We start from the raw sequence: 21944 nt of genomic DNA, 5'->3' as shown, positions 1-21944 counted from the left end.
GCTATAGATGCTTGAACAAATTCGGGTTTTGATAAGAATACTTTATAAGTAATATTGCATATTTGCACCAGGAGACATATTTCTCGTTATCTTTCCTTTTGCTTTATTAGCAGCGTTGATGACATATTACCTCATTAGAGATTGCAAAATGGTGATATTTAAATTCTACCGTTCCATCTTCATTTATTAGCTGGAATATTTCCATAGAGAAATGACTCATTAGTTATTTGGTTACAACGATACAGAGTTTACATGGGAATACAAGACAAATATTTGGGGGATTTCTTTCCTTTGTTTACCAGTTTTCAAAATAAATTTGTCTGTAGCATCTTCCAAAGGTAACTCATGTGATTTTTATCATTGTGGTTGTATTTGTAAGAAACATGATTGACTCTTGGATTTAAACATTTACTGTAGAACCCATATAAACTAAGCATCATATGGAAGTTCCTCCAACCTCATGATCAATCCAATTGCATATTTCTGTAACTTTTCATCTCCCGAGTATTCTGTAGTAGCCAAGGAGTATATGGGGACTCAAATTTTACACTACATTCCTATTACTGACTCACTGTTTCACATGTGAAGGATAAACATTTTCTAATATTTCCAATTCTCTCCATTTCCTCCTCTTTGTGATAAACTTTGTTGCTCTCTCCCAGATCCCTAGAACTTCAGCTCCTCGCCTCTTCCTTCAAAGCCTCCGTCAGGCTCCACAACTCCACTCTTCCAGCACTTCAAACAAAAGAAAACCGTTCTCTACTCTGTAAAATCCCACGGCTCCTGACATGCACTTCTCTTCTGGCACTTAGGACTCTCTACTTTGAACTGGATTTCCTTACACATATATGTCTTAATTTTCCTATCAGATTCCGGGCTCCGCATTATGTGATATGCACAGGCAAGTGCTCAGTAGACATTTGCCGAATGCACTGAAGATACCCAGCACTTAGTATTACAGACGACCACCCACACAATACTTAGACTTCTCCCTAAGAACCTGGTTTCTCCAAGATGTTCACTTTACAAGTACAGTACCTTACACTCTCCTAACCTATCTGTCACTCATCTATCTATTTACAGAGCTTTTGTGCCTAGATTATTCGGTTTATTCTCTACAAATCCTATATGAATACAGCAGTGAATCGATGGCAATTTCAGATTTCCCTGATTAGGGTCTTAAAAATCCCTTAATAAGAAAGTGCTCATCCTCAATGAAAACCAAATGAAACAAAGACCAGCTCCCAAAGCATCCAAATTAGAAGTAGTGCCTGTTTTGTGTGGTTTTTTAAAGTGAAGAAATTAAGCAGTCACAGCCACACTGAGACAAGATGAAATGTACAAAAATAACCTAAGGGACCATCCTTTGAATGTTATATGCACATCTAGGCCAGAGCCTACTGTCTCCCTAAATATCCATTCTCTTTTCCTTCTTTGCAGCAACCGTGTCTTGGAATACAAACTCTTTTTTCCAACCTCCCTCGCAGCGAGGCATGGCCATGTGATAAATGCTAGAAATAATGTGCAAGCAGCATTGTGAGGGACCTGGAGAAAGGCTGCTTACAGGAAGCGGACTCAGGAGGGAGAGGCACTTTCTGCTCTCCTTCTAGCTGCAGCTAGACGCCATGGGCTCAGATGAAGGAACATACTCATTGAATCAAGGTTCCTGATGACTCTACGGAATTACCGTTCCACTTTTAAAGAACTAATCATTTTGTTTTTTATTGCCTACCATAGAGAATCAGACATACACAAAAATTCTAGTCTTCTTTAAACTGGGTAAAAATAAAATTCTGTATTGTTAAAAACCACTATGATAGGCCCAGAAAAGTAAGAGTAAGTTGTCTGTAAAGTAAATTATTAAAGCAAAATATTTAGTATTCACAGCATTATAAGAATACCTACTCAAGGTATTTCAATGATATTCCCCAGTTAATTCTCACAATAGCTATCACCCCAATCTAATCTATCACCCAAAACACAAGGACTTGTACAGTGACCTTTTGGTCCCTCCTCACTCAATTCATGTTATTTATACAGACAGCATGTATTATCTTTCAGAAATACCTCTATGATCTCATTCTCCTGTCAAAAAGTGACAATGTTTCACTATTGCCAACTACATAAAACTTAAAACTTTCGCCATTCACTGCTCCTCGCTGTCACCACCTGGGGCTACCATCGTTTGTCTCCCACAGAAACGACTGCGTTCTCACTCATTCACCTGTTCCCATTCTTATTCCTCTCCAACTCATTCTCCACACTGTGGCCAAAGGACAAAACTGACATCACTTCTCTGCCTAAAACTTGCCAATGGCTTCCCACTGCCCTTATTCTTCACAAGGTTTTCCATTCATTACAAGGTCTTAAACTCCCATCATTTTCCTCTGAATATTCACTGCACTGATCATGCTGAAATTTTTCTAGTTCCTCTGGTAATATGCTCTCTCTTTATGAATGCTGTTCTCTCTGCTGCCAATTTCCAATACACTCCAACCAATGTCTCCCTCCCACCCTTGAGTTCCTCAGTAAAGTATCTTCTCTCCCATTACGCCTTCCTTAACCAGTAAGACTAACAGGATCTCAACTCTATGTCCCCATTGTATTTCCACTTAATGGCATTCATCATATAGGTTTCCATAAGGGTCGCAGTCACCACTGTTGACGTTAAAAAAAAAAGTTATTTTTACCAGTAAAGACAGACTTATTCAAGAATAAGAGAATTGCAATTTGGGGCAATCACACTACAGCAAAAACTACAGGCAAGTCCAGCAAACAAAGGAGAGTTACTTTACAGAGAAAAAGAAAGAAGTTAGGAGGAGGTGTTTTGAATGAAATTCCACAAGAAAATTAAGAGTCCAGGATGGTGATGGCTTCCCATTGGCTGCATTGCAAGGGTTCCTTCCCATTGGCTGGGCTTGTTGCTAGACAAGGAGAAAATCTTCCAAACATTTACTGGGGTAATAAAGTAAGAGACAGATCTTGTTGGAAATAAAAGATATACCTTTTCCCCTTGGGTCTGTAATTATTGCTTCTTTCTGTTAGGGTGTATGTGTATGATTGAGGTGGAGTGGTAGGGCCTGAGAGCTTCTCCTTCAGGCCTCCTTAATCCATTTAAAATAAGGTTTCTGTTATTTATTTTCACACCATAGTCTAACTGCTAGTACAGTATCTGGCAAAAGCAGATGATTAATGAGGTTTTGCTGGATGAATAAAAGATTATGAGTACAAAACTAGCCTCTTATTTCATTAGCCACTGCTTTATTCACTCTTTTGTTTTCAAATAATTTTTCTTAAGTGAGAAGCGGGAAGGCGGAGAAACAGACTCCCACATGCACCCCAACTGGGACCCACCCGGCAAGCCCCCTATGGGGCTTATTCACCTTTTTTTTTTTTTAGAAACAATGCCCAATCATCCACTGTATACAACCCAATAGGCTCTTCAACCCCTCTCAATATCAAGAATCAGTGATCTAAAGTAAAGTTTAAAAAAAATTAACAGAGAAAAGTTCACTTCATTATAAATTTGTAGCTATACATTTTCAAAGGCTTCTGAGGCTATCTTGAAAAGAGATGATATTCAATGTTAAAGAAAACCGTTTCAGTCATAGTGTGCCAGGGTGGAAGTAAGTAAATATTTGGGGGAAGGGAAGACAAACCATTCTGGTTTAGTAAGGCATTCCAAATTACCAAAGTAGTGATAGTTCACTTTCTTGTCATTAAGATTTGCTTCTTCAATGAACACTGGGTGTTCTCAGATTTCAGTTTTCTATGAAGTGGATAAATTAAGGTAATTTTCAATAATACACAGAAAAATGCTACAGGTATCGCCCATAACCAACAGCCTCAGGTATTACCTACCCACAATCCTGTGGGTTGTGGGTGTACATATGATAGCCAGGGGCAGAACTGAGGTAGAGGAAAAAAGGGAGGAGAGGAAATTAAAAAGGTTTATGTCTTCATATATAAATATAACACCAGAACTCAAATTTGCAAGCCTCTGGGAAGATGGAAACTGACAACTAGAAAGAATATCCCAACTTGGCATCCAAAAGTGTCTAGCTTGTTACAGATTATATAAAATACTGGCAACTGACCAGGGCTCAGCTTCCAGATTTTATACAGTCAACAAAAATACTTTCATTCGTATAGGTTAAAAATATTCTACTCTTTTTGTCCTCAACTTGCTAAGAACAGATATTTTTAGTAAGTACCCAATCAACCTTATCAAAATCAAACATCAAAAAATAGACAAGAGGAACACTGGCAGCAAACACGCTATTTTTAGCCCTTCTGTCTATTCCCTGCCACTACCCACCACATTTTGACTGCAGAGCCCATGCATAAGAGCTTAGTTATTCCAGTCAGCTTCCTTCTCGTGACCCTTTTTATCCCCCCGGAACACCTGAATGCAGAAAACACTCGATTGATTAAAGATTAATACTGCCGCAAACCATGACAGCTGCCTTTCCTCTGAGTGCTTCTTGGGGGAGGGGCGAATAGAAAATGACAGAGAGCTTGCATCAGTATTCCACTTGGGGATCTATTACATGGAAAGAAAATTGCTATTTCAATTCCTTTTTGTTGCTAAAAATAGCAGTCTCGATTGATTCAAGCAAACAGGGAACCGGCTTAGCAGTGCTGAATTTAGAAACCACTGAAGTCCCGAAGAGCAAATGCTTAACATAGTCTAACACATGCCAGCTCATATCTAACAAAGAACAAAGGGAAGCGTGCAGGCTGCAAGTTAATAACACAGCAGCGACTGCCTGCGTTTTCATTCAGGATAATCAGTGAAAGTGAGGCAAAATAAGAAAAGACTACTGTAACTTGTTCTTCTAATCATATTTACATAAAATATAATTTTAGAGGGAAAAATAGATTGTGCATAATAAACCCAGATATTGTGGGCATTTCCCACAATCTCATGGTTTGGGAAAAGTTACACATTTTTTTTTCAAGCACAGTATATTACTACAAAAAGAAAATGCCCGTATACAACTATGCTGCCCCAAGAGAGGCCCCTTCTCCCACGCAGTCCACTGTGGTTCCCTAATGATCAGCCCTCTCCGCCTGCCCTCTTCTTCTCTTGACCCACCCAACCACTGCAGATTGCTACAGCATGCCACTTAAAACACTAACGAACAAAAAAGCAAAACAGAACAACATTCAAAAGCAACCTATAAGTTCAGCACAGAGAAAAGGAAGAAAATAGGAAAAGCCGTTTCCACGGAAGGCAGCTAATCCCCTGGGCCGACTTCCAGGCAAGGACTTGTAATGCCTTCTGGTGGCACTAAAACCCCAAAATTCCTTCTGCCTGATTTTTTCACTTTACTTGGTTAACTGAAAACCTTTCCAAAAAATGATTCATTTCAGTTAATATCACATCCTCTTTAAAAATGCAAACCCCTGTATAAGAATTAAAAAGCGATCAGCGCAGCACCTCAGTGTGATGCAGTGGATTCACACTGCTTTGTGACTTACTCTGGGAAGAGCCAAAATGTGAGGACAACATGCAAGGGCCTTCCTGGGAGTAGGAATTCTGGCTGGGGACAAACAAGATACTCCTTCTGGATCGAAGGCCTAGTGAAACCATAATGAAAAGACCTTGGGCTTCTGCTACTTTAGTACAAAGAGAGGACAGGAAGTGGTTAAGAACAGGGACCCTAAAAGGAGACCAGCAAGGTTCAGGTCTAGGTTCGAATGCTTACTCTGCCATCTATCAGAAGCTAGTTAACCACTACTGTCTCAGTTCCTTTCTTTGTAAAGTGAAGACAATACTATCTGTCCCATAATCATTATAAAAATTCAATTAAAAAATGTTAATAATAGTACCCACCATATAGGATTGTTTGAGAATTAAATGGGGCAGTGTATATAATATACTTAGCATGGGACTTGGCACATAGTAAACTATCAATAAATGTTAGCAATAGACAAGAGTATTAGAAAGTGGAAGGGGTATAGAAAGGAAAAATTTAAAAGCAACTAACGTTAGCTATGACACCAAAACTACAAGCAACAACAACAAAAAAATAAGTTGGATTTCATCAAAACTAAAAAATTTTTTACATTAAAGGACAATATCAATGCCTAACGGAGGCACTGGCACAGTGAATAGAGCATTGGACAGGGACGCAGAGGACCCAGGTTTGAAACCCTGAGGTCGCTGGCTTCAGCGCAGGCTCATCCATCTTGAGCACCGGGTTGCTGGCTTGAGCGTGGGATCATACACGTGACCCCATGGTCACGGGCTTGAGCCTAAAGGTTGCTGGCTTGAAGCCCAAGGTCACTGGCTTGAGCCTAAGGTTGCTGGAGTGAGCAAGGGGTCACTCGCTCTGCTGCAGCCCCCCGGTCAAGGCACATATGAGAAAGCAATCAATGAACAACTAAGGTGCTGCAATGGAGAACTGATGCCTCTCATTTCTCTCCCTTCCTGTCTGTCTGTCCCTATTTGTCCTTCTTTCTGACTCTGTCTCTATTAAAAAAAAAAAAAGGATAATACAGTATCAGGAAAGTGAAAAGAAAATCCAAAAAATGGGAAAAAAATATTTGAAAATCATATATCTAATAAGGGTCCAACATCCAGAATATAAAAAGAATTCCAACAACTCAACAACAGACAGACAACCCAAGATTAAAATGGGCAAAGGATTTGCATAGATATTCATCTAAAGAAGATATACAAATGGGCAACAGGCACATGGCAAAATGTTCAATACCATTAAGGAAACGAAAATCAAAACTACAATGAAAAGACAATGTAATTTTTAAAAAATGAAAATGGAAAACAAAAAGTGTTAGTGAAGACGTGGGGAAACTGGAGCCCCTGTATCTTGCTGGTGGGAATTTAAAATGGTGCAGCCGCTGAACCAAACAGTTTGGCAGTTCCTCAAAAAAGAAACACAGAATCACCATGTGACCTTCTAATCCCACATACTAGCTAAAAGAATTGAAACCAGGTATTCACACAGAACCTTGGGCAGGAATGTTTATAACAGCACTATCCATAATAGCCAACGGGGAGACGACCCAAATTCCCATCTACTGATGAACAGATGTTAAAAATGTCGTATATCCATACAATAGAACTTTATTCACCCATAGAGAGGAATGAAGTACTGACCCATGTCACAGTGTGGATGAAATGGATGTATGAACATTATGCTAAGTGAAAGCCAGATACAAAACATAGCAGAATGTAGGATTCCGTTCAATGAAACATCCAGAATAAATAAACCAACAGGGAAAGGTTAGTGGTTGCCGGAGGCTAGGGAGTGAGGGGTGAGGGGTGACTGCTTCTTGGGTACGGGGTCTGCTCTGGGTGATAGAACGTCTCGGAACCACATCGAGGTGATAGTCATACAGCACTGTGAACGTACTGACACCCACTGGATTGTACAATTTAGAAGGACTAATGGTAAATTTCATGTTGAGAGTTTTACCTCCATTTTTTAAAAAATATCTTTAAAAAACAGTAAATATTAGCTTTTTACCAAGAGCTAGATCAAGAAAGGAAGTGAAATTGCTACTTCTCTTGTTACATCATCCTTTGAATTCAGGAAGTCAAATTCCAATCAATAACATCATTCAATTTACACAACAAAATACAGAAGCACCTGAATTTGGATTGTTCCTATGGGTAGAACAGCACTTTTACATGTACCTAAATTTACTGAGTACCTAATATGTGCCAAACATAGTAGCAAACAGACACTGTTCTAATTTTCCAAACACTATACTGTGTATAATTAGTAATTAACCCAGTAACTATATGAGGCTTATACATAAGATCTTATTATAGTATCTAATTTTATAAATAAAAAAACCATCTCAGCGAAGTTAAGTGACTTGCTAATGGTCACATCATCTTACATTCAGTCACCCGAACACAAACCTACCACACAACAGAACGTTGACTTATAACCTTGGAACTATCTATAACTGTCACATTTTACAACAATGCACAGTGCCTGCACATAGTGCAAGGGATCCTTGCTCATTAATTTGATAATGCAGAATCCAAATTTATTTTTCACTATTTTTTAAATTTTTATAATTTTATTTAGGAAATTAAATTTAATGGGGTGACACTGATCAGTAAGAGTACACAAGTCTCTGGCAAGCACCTCTATAGCATCTGAACTGTTGATTATGTTGTGTACCCATCACCCAAAGTCAAATCATTTTCCATCACTGTATATGTGTCCCTCTATACTCTCTGTAGCCTGTTAACCCCAGCCAATTTGTCTGGTGTTTTCGAAATATAACATGCCAGGAAATCAACTCCACATTGTGCCCAAGTTACTACTCATACTGAGAATGACTTTTTTTTTTTACTCCCCAACCCCATCAGCCACTTTTCAATAACCTGAACATCTAAGCTTTACAGACCACACCAATCATGAAGTCTGGCTTACTGTGTGGCCTCTAAGATGTCAGAGCCCCCCATTAGTAGAGGGGAGCTCTACTAAATAATGCACACGAGGTCAAATAACTGGAAGAAAAATGTAAAACCAAAGTTCCCTAACTTGTTATCTAGTTTGTAATCCTAATAATTAATTAGATCATGAAATATGGCAAGGAAAAAGAGTGGATGGAATAGTTATGAGAGTCTTATCTCTGACATGCAATTATAATTCTGGCTTTATTTTCTTCTTAATGTGGAGTAGTTAACATTCAAATGAGACTTGTCCAGCCTATGCAATTGTTTTATGTTCAACATAAACTGTAACATTGCCTTCACTCCTAGGTAAGAAATTTATATCTCATAAATGTCTATGGGTTTGAAGTTACTTCATAAAGTCCAAATTGGAACAGTCCTATAGCTCAAAATAAGAAATACTAGCTTTTCATACCTGATGGCATACCTGATGATTGTACACATTTAACTGGTAAATACGCCCTTAGTTTATAAACAGTATGCAAATGTACTAGTAGGACAATAGTACCTAGTACATGAATGTCCTTGAAATATATAACTCTAGCCTGGTAAAAGTGAAAATTGTAATGGGGTCTAATTGCTAATTCCAATAATTAACTTCTTTTGAATGGTAATTTCTAAACACCAAGGTAGATCTATCAGGATGTATATGTTAAGTTATTTGGTTTGTTTCAACCTAATTCATCCAATTTAAGCTTTTAACAATCTTCAGATAAAAAGTGGGTAAATTCCTCCATAACAAAAGCCCTTGGATAGCAATCACTCTGATGAATAAGTCCCTCCCTACTAGGAGACTATTCTGCTTTAGCCACTAGGTTTCTCACAGTAACACTACAATAAAGTACTATTTGCGGCCAAAGTTTCTTAGTGAATAATTTTTTTCTTCAAAGATTAAACATTTCCTTAAAGGCCTAAATGTTGATGCTCCAGCCAAAGAGGAAAGAGCCTCGATTTGGGGTGGTGAGCACACAATACAACAGACTGATGACGTATTATAGAATTGTACACCAGACACCTATAGATGATAATTTCATTAACCAATGTCACCCAAAAAAATTCATTATAAAAAAATTTTTAAAAAGAGCCCCATTATATCCCTAGGTACTTTACCGCTAGGAGAAATCAAGTTCATCTCCTCGCCATGCCAGATGCAGGCATGATCAAGAAGTTCAAAATAGCCTCCCCAAAAGATAATTTGGTAAACATCGTACGATATATATGTCTTGACAACTGGCTAGTATCAACAACTTAAGGAAGGAAATAAGAACTGGTAACCTATTCTCTCCACTAGCTTTCTCTTTTTTTTCTTTTTTAAAACTCATCCCTGAAGAGTCAAAACCATGGAAGGAAGTACAGTTCCCTCCTGTCAGACAACATCTAGCTAGATCTTCTTTCTACTTTTTAGGAAAACCCAAGACTGCCAATGAAATTATGCTAAGCAACTCAACAACTATCACACTTTTCAAAATGAACACTCAGTGAGATACATTTTCAACCAAATCTTTCTAAAGGAGCTTCATGAAATCCAACATTAGTTTTCTCAGTTGGAGAGATTATATTCTACATAAAATAGTGCTGACTTGACTAGCAGTCAAGAAACCTATGTTCCAGGCCTGGTTCTGTCAGCTGAATGAACCTGGACTCATAACATTTCTCAGCCTGAGTTTCAGCATCTTTTAAGTGTGGCAATACATTAAAATAGTATGGCCAAGACCTTATAATTCCATGACTATGATGAACATAAAGTCATAGTCTTCCTTCTCATCTTTAATTTCTAAACATACACAAATTTTTGAAATAGCATCAAGTCAAGTCAGAACTGTGATTTAAAATACAACCTACAGCTAGCTCATCCTTAGAAATTCAAGACAAAGAGCATCAGTAACTGAATCCAAAAAAAAAATCTTTTATTTTCAACTTTTCTTTCACAGACAAGGAAGATAGAAAACTTGAGGCTAATTTTTATAACTTTTACTTCACCTGTGAGTCATAGTTGGGGAAATGGTAAAGAGCAGTGAAGTAATTTTCTGCTTGTCTTCGAAGCCCACCTTACTCAAGTTCATGGATAAGCCACTATCCCAGAAGCAGTGATTAGAAATAAAGTATAGCTGTCCAGGAGCATTCTGGAATCAAAGGAAGTATACTTTCCCTTCAAGAAACTCTCTCTTACAAATAGAACCTCTAACAAAAGGTTGATCTGAAAGGCAATCTTAGGCACTTTTCAAGTGGTCTTGTTTATATACTGATATATACTCATTTTATTCTGCAAAGGAATTGTAGAAACTCTCTGGTCTCTAGTGAAAGTTACCACAACATTTTCAAATGTAAATTATTTATCAAAGTCTCCCTATATGACTACAGCTGAAAGAGAGAAAGACTAAAGTCTCTGATGCCTGAAGTTAAAGTTAGGTTATTTACTGACCTACTCACCTTCTTGTAGGTAGTGCTGGAAGGATTAATAGATTAATACTGTTATTTAATGTTTTTTAATAACCTTCAGTTCCTTACAAGATTAGAATTCCTCACTGTTAAACTTATAAATTTCAGTATTCTACTAGATTCTATTAGATATATAGTAGCCTTTGTTTATTTTATATTTTTTTATTGTCATTGATCCTTATGATGCAAGGACATCCGAAACAATTCTTTAAATGTTACGCCTTTCCACGCCATCTGCTGGTCCTTACTAACTTAATGCTCTGTTGCCTTTTTAGATTTTCAGAATGAACATGACCTTTGAGATGCTGGTATTTTGAAGCATTGTTTGCAATAACAAAACTAAAACCTTTCAATAATAAGGGACCACTAAAGAAATTATATAACTGAAGAATATATATATATATAGGGTATATATAGTATATAATTATGGTATATATAGTAATGTATAGTATATCCACATATAATCTATACAATATATTATATATAGATATATAATATCTATATTATATATCATAGTATATCAATACAATGGGAACACGATGTACTATCAAAGAAAAGCTACTGGCAGTGTAGCTGCCATAGACACCTTTGTGTCTATGACATATTTCTAAGTGAAGACAAATCAGGGCAAAACGGTGTGGAGCAAAAGTGACTATATTTGTTTTAACAATGTTTATTTCCCTTGAAGATTCTTGGTTGGAATTTGCAATGACACCATCTAATGATGAGCCCAAAGAAGCTCATCAAAAACTTAAGTTATAAATAAGTCAATTTCCAGATGCAACTGTAGAAGTAACAAATACAGTTGCTACCTTTCATATAAGAAAAAACTTACATATATACGTGTATATGCATGTTTGTGTGCATACTGGAAAACATCTAAAGTCCAAAAGGCTATACATAGACCAAGAAGTCAATGGTAGAGGACTGTAGGTAATTTAAAAAAATTATGATAATTACATGTGTTTCTTACATAATGTTTTTATAAAGTTTAAAATTCAAATGAAATTATATTTTGTAAATGCTAACTTAAATAGAATTATACTATGAAAGGCCCCATCTGGTTATTGCCACAGTGAGATGGTCTGTTTAATTCAGTTAGCATGTAAAACCTAAGATAGAAAAGCACTTAATAAACTCAGGCTTTCCAGAAATGAAACAAAATAAAGAACTGAACCTACTCTATTAATAGCATTTCTGAAGAAGTGGGAAGCCACTGCCCACTGTACACTTACTACCTCAATCAATCTCCCCCAACCTAATACCAAAAGAGGAATCCTAGTGCAGAAAACAGAGAAACAGGACTGACCAAAAGCCAAAAAGGAGAAAAGGGTGGAGAGAGGGGTTTTATTGTGGGTCTTCTACTGCTTTACCATGATGCCAAGTACTTGGAGAAAGAGAGCTGTAAAACTCAGCATTAAGAGATGGTGGTTTGTTCTAAGAGGGTAATTTATATTAACAAAGTGCCTTATGATCATGAGTTACTCCTCTAGCATGCTCAAGGTTCACATGGAGTCAGTCCCCAAAACTTTCCTCGACCTGGGTCTTGCCTGGAGCCTTCTACTCAGATTTTATTTAAATACAAGGCTACTTTTAGGGATACCATATAGCCCAAGAATAAGTAAGAAGTCTATTGAAAATGAGGACTGTTGTAATATTTTACATTAAATGTGTTGTCTGATGGACTCCACTTATTCCTTCTGACAAGCGCTACTCAATCAACAAGACCCCTTGACTTCAGCAGCCCTCTCTGTCATATGATATCTGACTACACTATGGTCCCCTTCAATGAGAATGAGCGTGACATTACAGCATGACCAAATCCTTGATATAAAGTATATTTAAGTAAATTTACCCTTTAATAATGGTGGTCTCACATTTATACACTGTATAAGCAAAATCTGTTCTCTGAATCATTATGTAGAACAAGGTCTCCCAGTTAATTTAATAGAAGACTTAAGAATATTTTTAGCATGCGAACTTACCTCCCACACAGACACATTAGCTATTTTTATAAATTTATATACTCTTACACCAGGTTTTCTTTAAGAGTGGACTACACCTGTATTCTGACAGCCTGGCAGCTTCTAATTAGGGACAGAATGTGTACCAGAAGCCATATGGAAATTTTAATAGACTGTCCATGTCATAACATTTGTTCCATAAGAGCTATTCAAACACTAACACAATATGCTAAATCTTGGAAACTTGGTCCATTGTAAGGCCAATATTGAAGCTGGGAAATTCCTCTTTCATTTAGTTTAAGAGATAACCAAGTGAAGGAACAAAGACATTCTTAAAGAGCAAAAGTTTCTAACAATACCTGTTGAGCAAGGTATAATCTTGGGGCTTAGCAATGGGAAGACTATCTCTGAAATATGAAAGAGCTCCGGACCAAATCACATCTAATGGTAAGGCTTAGTTGCAGAAATCAGGGGTAACTGTGTATATGAACCATCTTGGGTCCTACTTATGCCCTCAGTTTCTCCTTTGTTCTTTTGCTTAGGTTTTAGGGATTCAACCTACTCCCCCCCCCATTAGCATTACTCTCACCTACCGTATCCACTGGACTATGGAATGAGATGCTATCTGTCTGGCTGCCTCTTCTGTTGTTGTCCTTAAAGACAGATACCCTGGTCCAATTAACTATCTCAATTCACTCATCTATAAAATTGCAGTAGTAATGGTACTAAACTCAGAGATTAGGATATGAATATGATCGCAAATCCTTACAAAAGTTCCTGGCACATAGGTAGCTTTGAGAATAGTAACAGTAATGTGGGAAATTTTTTAAATTTAGAAATCTTACAAAAATCTTATATTCGAGGTTCCTGGCTATGTGATAACCAACAACATAGCACTCTCACCGAGAAGTCTTTTTGAGGATGGTACCCTTCTTAGAGCCGTCTTTCTCTTACTCAGTCTTCACTTAAATAAAACTCTACTGATCTCTTATAACCTAATTTAAATAGGCCCTCCTTTATGAAACATTTTTCTGAGATCCACCTTCTACTATACCGTATACTAATAACTTACCTTTTTATTTTACTTCACCTCTCTCAATTAGAATGTAAGCTTCATGAGGACAGGGATTCTTGTATTTTATTTATGGATGAATCCAGGTAACGAGATCAGTAGCTGGCATATAGATGTTCACTGAATATTACTGAATGATGAGTATTCAATCTGGCCTATGCCAGACTTCTTGTTAGATAAACAGATTCCTATCTGTTTAAGCCACCATAGTCAGATGTACTGTTATTTACAGCTGAATACATTCCTGACTGTTAAGACTATCCAACACTGTTAGAATATTTGTTATTATTATCACTATTTCTGTTATTATAAATTAACTAGCATTTATCATGTGCTTACAATGTTCCAGGCATGATGCCCCGTATTTTTGGCATATTGCTAAACAAGCATCATCTTTTTAAACTTTTACAGTAACTTCTGAGACACACAATTTTATAGATGAAGAAACTGTGGCTAGGAGAGGCTAAGCAATGTGCCCAAGGTAAAACAACTAGGAAATGATAAATAAGATTTGCAAACCCAAGTTTCGGGCCCCTGTGCCTACACTAATACCTAATATACCATACAACCATGTCTGTGAAATATCCATATATAAGTCTTTCTCTCCTTAAAATACCTATCAGCTCTACAAGTCAGGAATCCTGCACTTCAAACTGTGGTATCCACCAAAGCTACTGATGTGTTGGCCCTTAAGTAACTACTCAGTAAACATTTGCTGGAGAGACGAACAAGTGAATAGAAACCTACTTTGGAAATATGAACATTTATAAATATGAGACATGAGTATAACTTGTTAAAATAATTAATTTACTATATTTAAGCAAGTTTCCCCTTGCTTTCTTTTGATTGCAGGGATTCTCCTTCTGTTGTGGTTGTATCTGTCACTCAAACATCTAGAATAAAAAAAAGAGTCTCCTAACAAATTAAATGATTGCTGTTGTATATAGTTAGAGATAAGTATAGATTTAGTTTCAATCCAAACTGTTAGGCTTTCTGCCACAGAGTGTAACCCCTAGTGTTAGGCAGTTATTGCTCATGCAAAATGATGCCCACCCTCAGTGGGTAAGACAAGAAAATAAACACACACACACACACACACACACACACGTACGTAATATATTTATATAATATCTGAAGAAAGCAGCCAAAAACAGAATAGACCCAGAAAGAGAGGTTCTAATGCATATTTCTCTTTTCCTTGACTTCAACTCGTAACGGTTTCCCATAATAGACAAGAAGGGATGCGGAAGCAGCTACAGAGAGGTGAATGAATTGTGTGATACTGAAAATCTGTGACTATCTAATATATGAAATAAAAACATTCTCCTCCTTCAAACATTTGTATGAACAAATCAAAGGGAAAAGAGATGGAGGGAAAGTGAGACAAAGAACAAAATCTAGTCTGTGTGGCACATTTATAAAACTGATGGCCTGTCAGCAAGACACTGATGAATATTTTTGCAGGATAAAAATGGCAACCCAGTGTCTAAAAATAAACCACCATGCTGCAGACCTGTCTGGTTCAGCTACACCACTGGAATACAAACACACTCACTCACTAGTACATTTTGACTCAAGGTTTCACAAAGACAGAAAAAAAATGTTTTGTTGGCAAGAGAAGATATTTTACATAGTTTGAAACCAGTTATGTTCTCTATATAATATACATTTGAATATGAATAAGTTTAAATGATTTTCATTTATGAAGAAAGGGTAAATGGTAATAGTAAAAAACCATTAACTCACCTCATATGACAGATTACTTTCTCCCAGCCTAAGTATAGTAAAATAAAGAGCCATTATGACCATCTTGTGAGAACATCCTAAAATCACAATTTAAAAATAAAATTATAAATTATTTCTAAGCCATGCTGACTTAAATGGCAGATCTTGTCAAAATGTTATCTCCAATCACTCTGGCGATGAGATGAAAAACCTATGACCTCATTTTGCATCTGAACTCTACAATAAAGAGTTGTTAGCTAAAATGCAAATGTGAATATACTGTCCTTCACAAGCAGCACTTAAATTCCTTGAAGCCATCCACCTTAGCTCAATCCTGCCTTATGTAGTTATGATTCTCTTAGCTAAGTGGTGATTTCAAGTCTAAGAGTTACAAACCTCTGGAAGGCTCTCCTAGAACATTTTGAATACTATCCTGCCACCATTTTTAAAAAAATTTATTTTAGAAAGAGAGGAAGGGAGAGAGAGCACACACGCATGCATAACAGGAATATTCAGCTGCCCTGACCAGGAGGGGAACCGGCAGCCTCTGTGCTTTGGGATGATGCTCTAACCAACCAAACTATCCAGCCTGGGCTGTCACGCTACCAATTTTAACAGTAAAAATAAATGAGCTTGACCAGGCGGTAGAGCAATGGATAGAGCATCAGAATGGAACACGGAGGACCCAGGTTTGAAACCCTGAGGTCGCCGACTTGAGCACAGGCTCATCAGGCTTAAGCGTGGATCACAGACATGACCCCATGGTCTCTGGCCTGAGCCCAAGGTTGCTAGCTTGAAGCTTAAGGTCGCTGGCTTGAGCCTTAGGTCACTGGCTTGAGTGAGGGGTCACTCGCTCTGCTGTAGCCCCCTAGTCAAGGCACATATGAGAAAGCAATCAATAACAACTAAGGAGACTAAAGGAGCTGCAACGAAGAATTGATGCTTCTCATCTCTCTCCCTTCCTGCCTGTCTGTCTGTCTGTCCCTATCTGTCCCTCTCTCTGTCTCTGTCACAAAAAAGTATAAATGAATTCACTCTTCATAACAATAAAATGTGAATAATAAATTACACTTGATCCTTTATGACCACACCCATTTGGAATAAACAGGAAATAAAAAGAAACAAATCAACACTTCAAGAACCAATGAAGTTTTCACAACACAGTACTACAAACACTGCCTAATCTTTTATGATAGTTACCTATGCCAATAATTTCACAGTAAATATCTACATATTATAAAAATATACTCCCCAATATACATCCACATACTTCCTCCACTGCAGCTTGGGTCTCAATCTAAATAATAGCAAAGTTTCTTAATGAGGGGGGAAAAAGCTCTAAGATAAAAAAAATAACTTCATTCCTAGGAGTTTTTATTATATTGATCTTATTTTCACAGTAGGCACCACAAACTTAATAACAATAAAAATAAAACTCTTGATTCACACTTCAAGTTTGCCCCTCTGTCCATGGGACCATCCATTCTTCCAGCTAATCAAGCCAAAAAAAGCCCAGAAGTCAGCTTTAATTCCTCTTCCCCACGTCATCCACTCACAACATCTGTGCACGCTGTCCCTCAAGTACACACCATTTATAGGCACTTCTCATCCCCTAAAACACCGCCTAGTTCAGGCACCACCACTGCTATCTCTCCTCGATGACTATCAAGCTCCTTAATGCCCTTCTTACTTCCACCCTTGGCCACTACAGTCTATCTACCACACAGCAGCTAAATTAATCTCTATGAAAAGTAATAGACATCACATCACTACCTCTCCTTAATGCCTCCAATGATTTGCCATTACTCAAATTTTTCCCATTTGAATAAAATACCAAGTTCTTTCCATGATGTCAGATTTTCATGACCTCATCCATGCCTACCGCTTCCACTAGCATCTTACCCCCCTTAACTCTCTCCACTTAGTCACACATACCAGCCAAAGGCCTTGGCTTTTCTCAAACACCCAAGCCCGGTCCCACCCCTGGATCTTTTTACTTACTTTTCCCCTGTCTAGAAAAGTCCCACGCCACAGCTTTCAGAAGATTGGCTCCCTCTCATCACGGGTCTCCACTCAAAACTATAGGTTCCGAGGCCCTGGCCGGTTGGCTCAGTGGTGGAGCGTCGGCCTGGCGTGCAAGGGGTCCCGGGTTCGATTCCCGGCCAGGGCACACAGGAGAAGCGCCCATCTGCTTCTCCACCCCTCCCCCTCTGCTTCCTCTCTGTCTCTCTCTTCCCCTCCCGCAGCGAGGCTCCAATGGAGCAAAGATGGCCCGGGCGCTGGGGATGGCTCCTTGGCCTCTGCCCCAGGCACTAGAGTGGCTCTGGTCGCAGCAGAGCGACGCCCGGAGGGGCAGAGCATCGCCCCCTGGTGGGCATGCCGGGTGGATCCCGGGTGCATGCGGGAGTCTGTCTTACTGTCTCTCCCTGTTTCCAGCTTCGGAAAAATACAAAAAACAAAACAAAACAAAAAAACAACCATAGGTTCTGAGAGGCCTCCCTGACCACCCTCTCTACCCTATCCCCACCACTCCACTACCCACATTACTTTCTATCCTCCCTATCCTGGTGTTATTCCATCAGAGCACTTATCACCATCTACAACTGTATTATCTATAGGTCTAGCTGATTATTGTCCATCTTTCCCTACTTGAATATAAGCATTAGGTCTATCTTAGACATCACTGTATCCCCTAAAACACCTAACATATAAATCAACCATCTACAGCAACAAAGCACAAACTCAAATACCTATAGAAACCAGACAGGTAATGTAGGGCCAGCATCGCCGCCATTGTAGTCATGAAGGTGCAGGTTCTCATTAGATTCAAATAGACGGTAAAGAAACAGTGGAGTCAAAAATTGGTGGGCCGTTCCTTTATTCAAGACTCGCACCGGCCGAGGAGCAAACACACAGGGCTCCCAAAGCCACTGACACATTCTCAGGCTCCTCAACCAGGAGAATCTTCTCTGGTTTCTCCTAGAATCAAGGGCCTCACCAGTCTCAGTGGAGCTCACAAAAGCCCCTCACCTCTGTTCCCCATCTCCTTCTCTCTGCACTAGCTCTGCTTCTTCTTCAGTGCTCTGCATTCTCTCTGCTCTTACTCTGTAAAAATGGCTTCTCTCTCTTTCCCTGCCACCTTGGCTTCTTTCTCCTTTAGCACCCTGCTTTCATGGCTTCTTTCTCTGCAAAACATGGCCTCCTCCTCCAGCAAACATTAGCAAGACAATAGCCCTTCCCAAGCAGGAAGGTAATTCGCAATTTCGCAGACCCACATATACCTGGTGCTGCTCGGCGCCATTTTTAACAATAAAAATGAGCAAACTCAAAAAATACAAACTTTACAAACTCATTTGTCCAACAGGTAACATTAAGCCATTCTGTTTGTGGCGATGTTTCTCAGTAATAGATAACAGGGATGGAAACTGATACTTAAGAGAGGTATCAAAAAACAAACAAAAAACATTAAAACATGCAGCCTTGGTTTTAGGACTATGGCAGACGGAGGCTGGAAAAGTAGCAAGTAGATTAAGTAAAGCAGGTAATTTCCAGCTAATGTGGAAATTCAGACCCTGTATAACAGCTTACTATTTTTCATGAGAGGCCAGATATATAACCTTGAACTCTTCTAATCATTTAATGTCAGCAACTTATTGTGCTTTTATTTGTTAATTAAAACTCTGTATAAAGACAAATAAACCATGCCTGAGCCAGATACACACATTTATTAACTTCTCATCTATATAGCAAATCTCCTAAATTTAAACTTACAAGGTGCAACAGGTTATTCTAAAGATGACCAGAACGGGCTTGGCTCCCTCCCTTCTGCATGTCCTTTTACATGTGCATCTGCCATTCCTTCCATCAAAAGACAGAATCGACAGTCGTTCCCTTTGTGTAGATGACTTGCTTTGCTCAATTTGCTTTCTGTCTCCTGGCCAAGGCCTTAGGAGGCCTGGCAGTCATGAAAGGGAGGCACTGAATAATGACAGGGCATGTGGAGGAGATCCGATCCACCAGGTAAGTAAGGCTATCTTGGATCCTCTGGTCCGATCAATATAGCAAAAGCAGCCCCAGGCCCTAGACAGGTAAGTATATACATATCTTGAATCCCCCTGTGCCAGCAAAGCTGTTTTAGCTGACTCCATTTGGCACAGGGGTGAGCCATCCCAGTCAGCCCTGCCCAAATTCCTGGCCCACAAAATTGCAAGGATTGAAATGACTGTTACTTTAAGCCATTCTGTTTGTGGCGATGTTTCTCAGTAATAGATAACAGAGATGGAAACTGATACTTAAAAGAGAGGTATCAAAAAACAAACAGCCCTGGCCGGTTGGCTCAGCGGTAGAGCGTCAGCCTAGCGTGCGGAGGACCCGGGTTCGATTCCGGCCAGGGCACACAGGAGAAGCGCCCATTTGCTTCTCCACCCCTCTGCCGCGCTTTCCTCTCTGTCTCTCTCTTCCCCTCCCGCAGCCAAGGCTCCATTGGAGCAAAGATGGCCTGGGCACTGGGGATGGCTCTGTGGCCTCTGCCTCAGGCGCTAGAGTGGCTCTGGTAGCAACATGGCGACGCCCAGGATGGGTAGAGCATCGCCCCCTGGTGGGCAGAGCATTACCCCATGGTGGGCGTGCCAGGTGGATCCCGGTCGGGCGCATGCGGGAGTCTGTCTGACTGTCTCTCCCTGTTTCCAGCTTCAGAAAAATGAAAAGAAAAAAAACAAACAAACAAACAAAAAACATTAAAACATGCAGCCTTGGTTTTAGGACTATGGCAGATGGAGGCTGGAAAAGTGGCAAGTAGATTGTTAGCAAAGACCAGAAGAGCCATGAAAAATTACTATTAGAGGCAGGAGAAAGAGCATACTATACTATACTATACTATACTATACTATACTATACTATAGGATACTATACTTATACTAGTAGAATGTTTGGCAAGAATGTTGCCTGCAATAATGTGAAAAATAAGTGTTTACCTAATGAACTGGTGAATCTCGCTAAAGATATTTCCGGGTAAGACTATACTTTCAGGGATCATTTCTATAGTTTGTTACTAGAGAAGTTTCTCTGATCGTGTAGAGTACGTGAAACTACGAGGAGGAGTTGCAGTGTTCTCTCCTGAGCGTGAAGCCAGCTCTTGGTGTTGCTTGTGCAACTGCCTTTTGCCATTGATGATCGTTCTTCTCTTCCTTTGGGAGAGTAAGAGGGAGAGAACACAGTCTGAGTGGTAGGAAAAAAAAAAAGATATTTCCGGTAAAATATTAAAAGTGCCACTGGCTTCTTTTAACTGCATATAATAAAGTACAGGAAGAGAGAAATAAACTAAAGGAGAACCTGTTTAATTTTCAAGCAGTAGGGGTAGACAACTTGTCTTCTTAGTTCATAGACCTCTAGATCATAAGCTGCACTGAAACAGGTGTTCCTGAGAAACTTCATGTGTATCATACCTTTGATTAGATCATGGACTTCCAGTCGATGTCTTAATGGGGTAAAACTTCAGGGAGATGAGTTAAGTGTATTTTGCATGTGGAAGAGAGGTGAATTGTTATGCTCAGAGAACTGACTGTAGTAGATCACTTCCCAAGATGGTTGCAATACTACCTCCCCATCTCATGCCACTATGCTATGGGAATCTGTCATTCCTCCATCAAAAGGTGGAATCTTTTCCCTTCCACTTGATTCCGAGATGGTCCTGTGACTCTCTTGGATCAACAGAATGTGGCAAAAGTGACATTGTCTGACTTGCCGGTCAAGGCTTTAAGATACCTTGTCACTTCTATTTTTATGTTCTTGGAACAATCTCAGTGCCATGCAAGGAAGCTCAACCTAGTCTAGTGAATGATTAGAGACCATCTGGAGAGGCCACGTGGAGGACTGAGGCTCCCCCTCGCCCCAGTGGAGACGCCCCAGCCAGTACCATGTGGAATAGAGAGAAGCTGTCTCCACTGAACCGTGCTCGAATTCCTGATCCACAAATCATTAACAATAACATGTTTGGCTGTTTTCTTACGCCACCGAGTTTTGAGATAGTTTGTCACATAGCACCAGGAAACAAAAACATTAAGGAACAAGTCTGGGTACTGTAAATTATGTAAATTTTTGTTTTGAAAAACACGTTTTTAATATCTTTAAACCATCACAATGACTTTTAGAATAACCTAGGATTTGTGTCTTCATTCACCAAATATATTCTGAGCACCTAATATGTGCCAGGCACTGTTCTAGGCCCTGGGGAAACATCGGTGAATTAAATCCCCGTGGAGCTAATATTACAGAGAGGGGAATAAGGAGAGGTCTTTAGGAA

At 39.1% G+C, this 21944-nt stretch overlaps 1 protein-coding gene and 1 non-coding gene across 2 annotated transcripts in view; one reads left to right on the top strand and one right to left on the bottom strand.

The window, feature by feature from the left end:
- The window catches only part of HSD17B12 (hydroxysteroid 17-beta dehydrogenase 12), a 158050-nt gene that overhangs the window by 105716 nt on the left and 30390 nt on the right, over positions 1-21944 (bottom strand). The gene's annotated exons all lie outside the window — the stretch shown is intronic.
- On the top strand, positions 20656-20869 carry LOC136321493 (small nucleolar RNA U3). The gene has a single exon (XR_010728688.1). It is a non-coding gene; the product is annotated as a small nucleolar RNA U3 (small nucleolar RNA).

Source organism: Saccopteryx bilineata, chromosome 1 (genome assembly GCF_036850765.1).
Source record: "Saccopteryx bilineata isolate mSacBil1 chromosome 1, mSacBil1_pri_phased_curated, whole genome shotgun sequence".
Classification (NCBI taxonomy): Eukaryota; Metazoa; Chordata; class Mammalia; order Chiroptera; family Emballonuridae; genus Saccopteryx; species Saccopteryx bilineata.
This window is presented reverse-complemented; position numbering and strand designations above follow the sequence as displayed.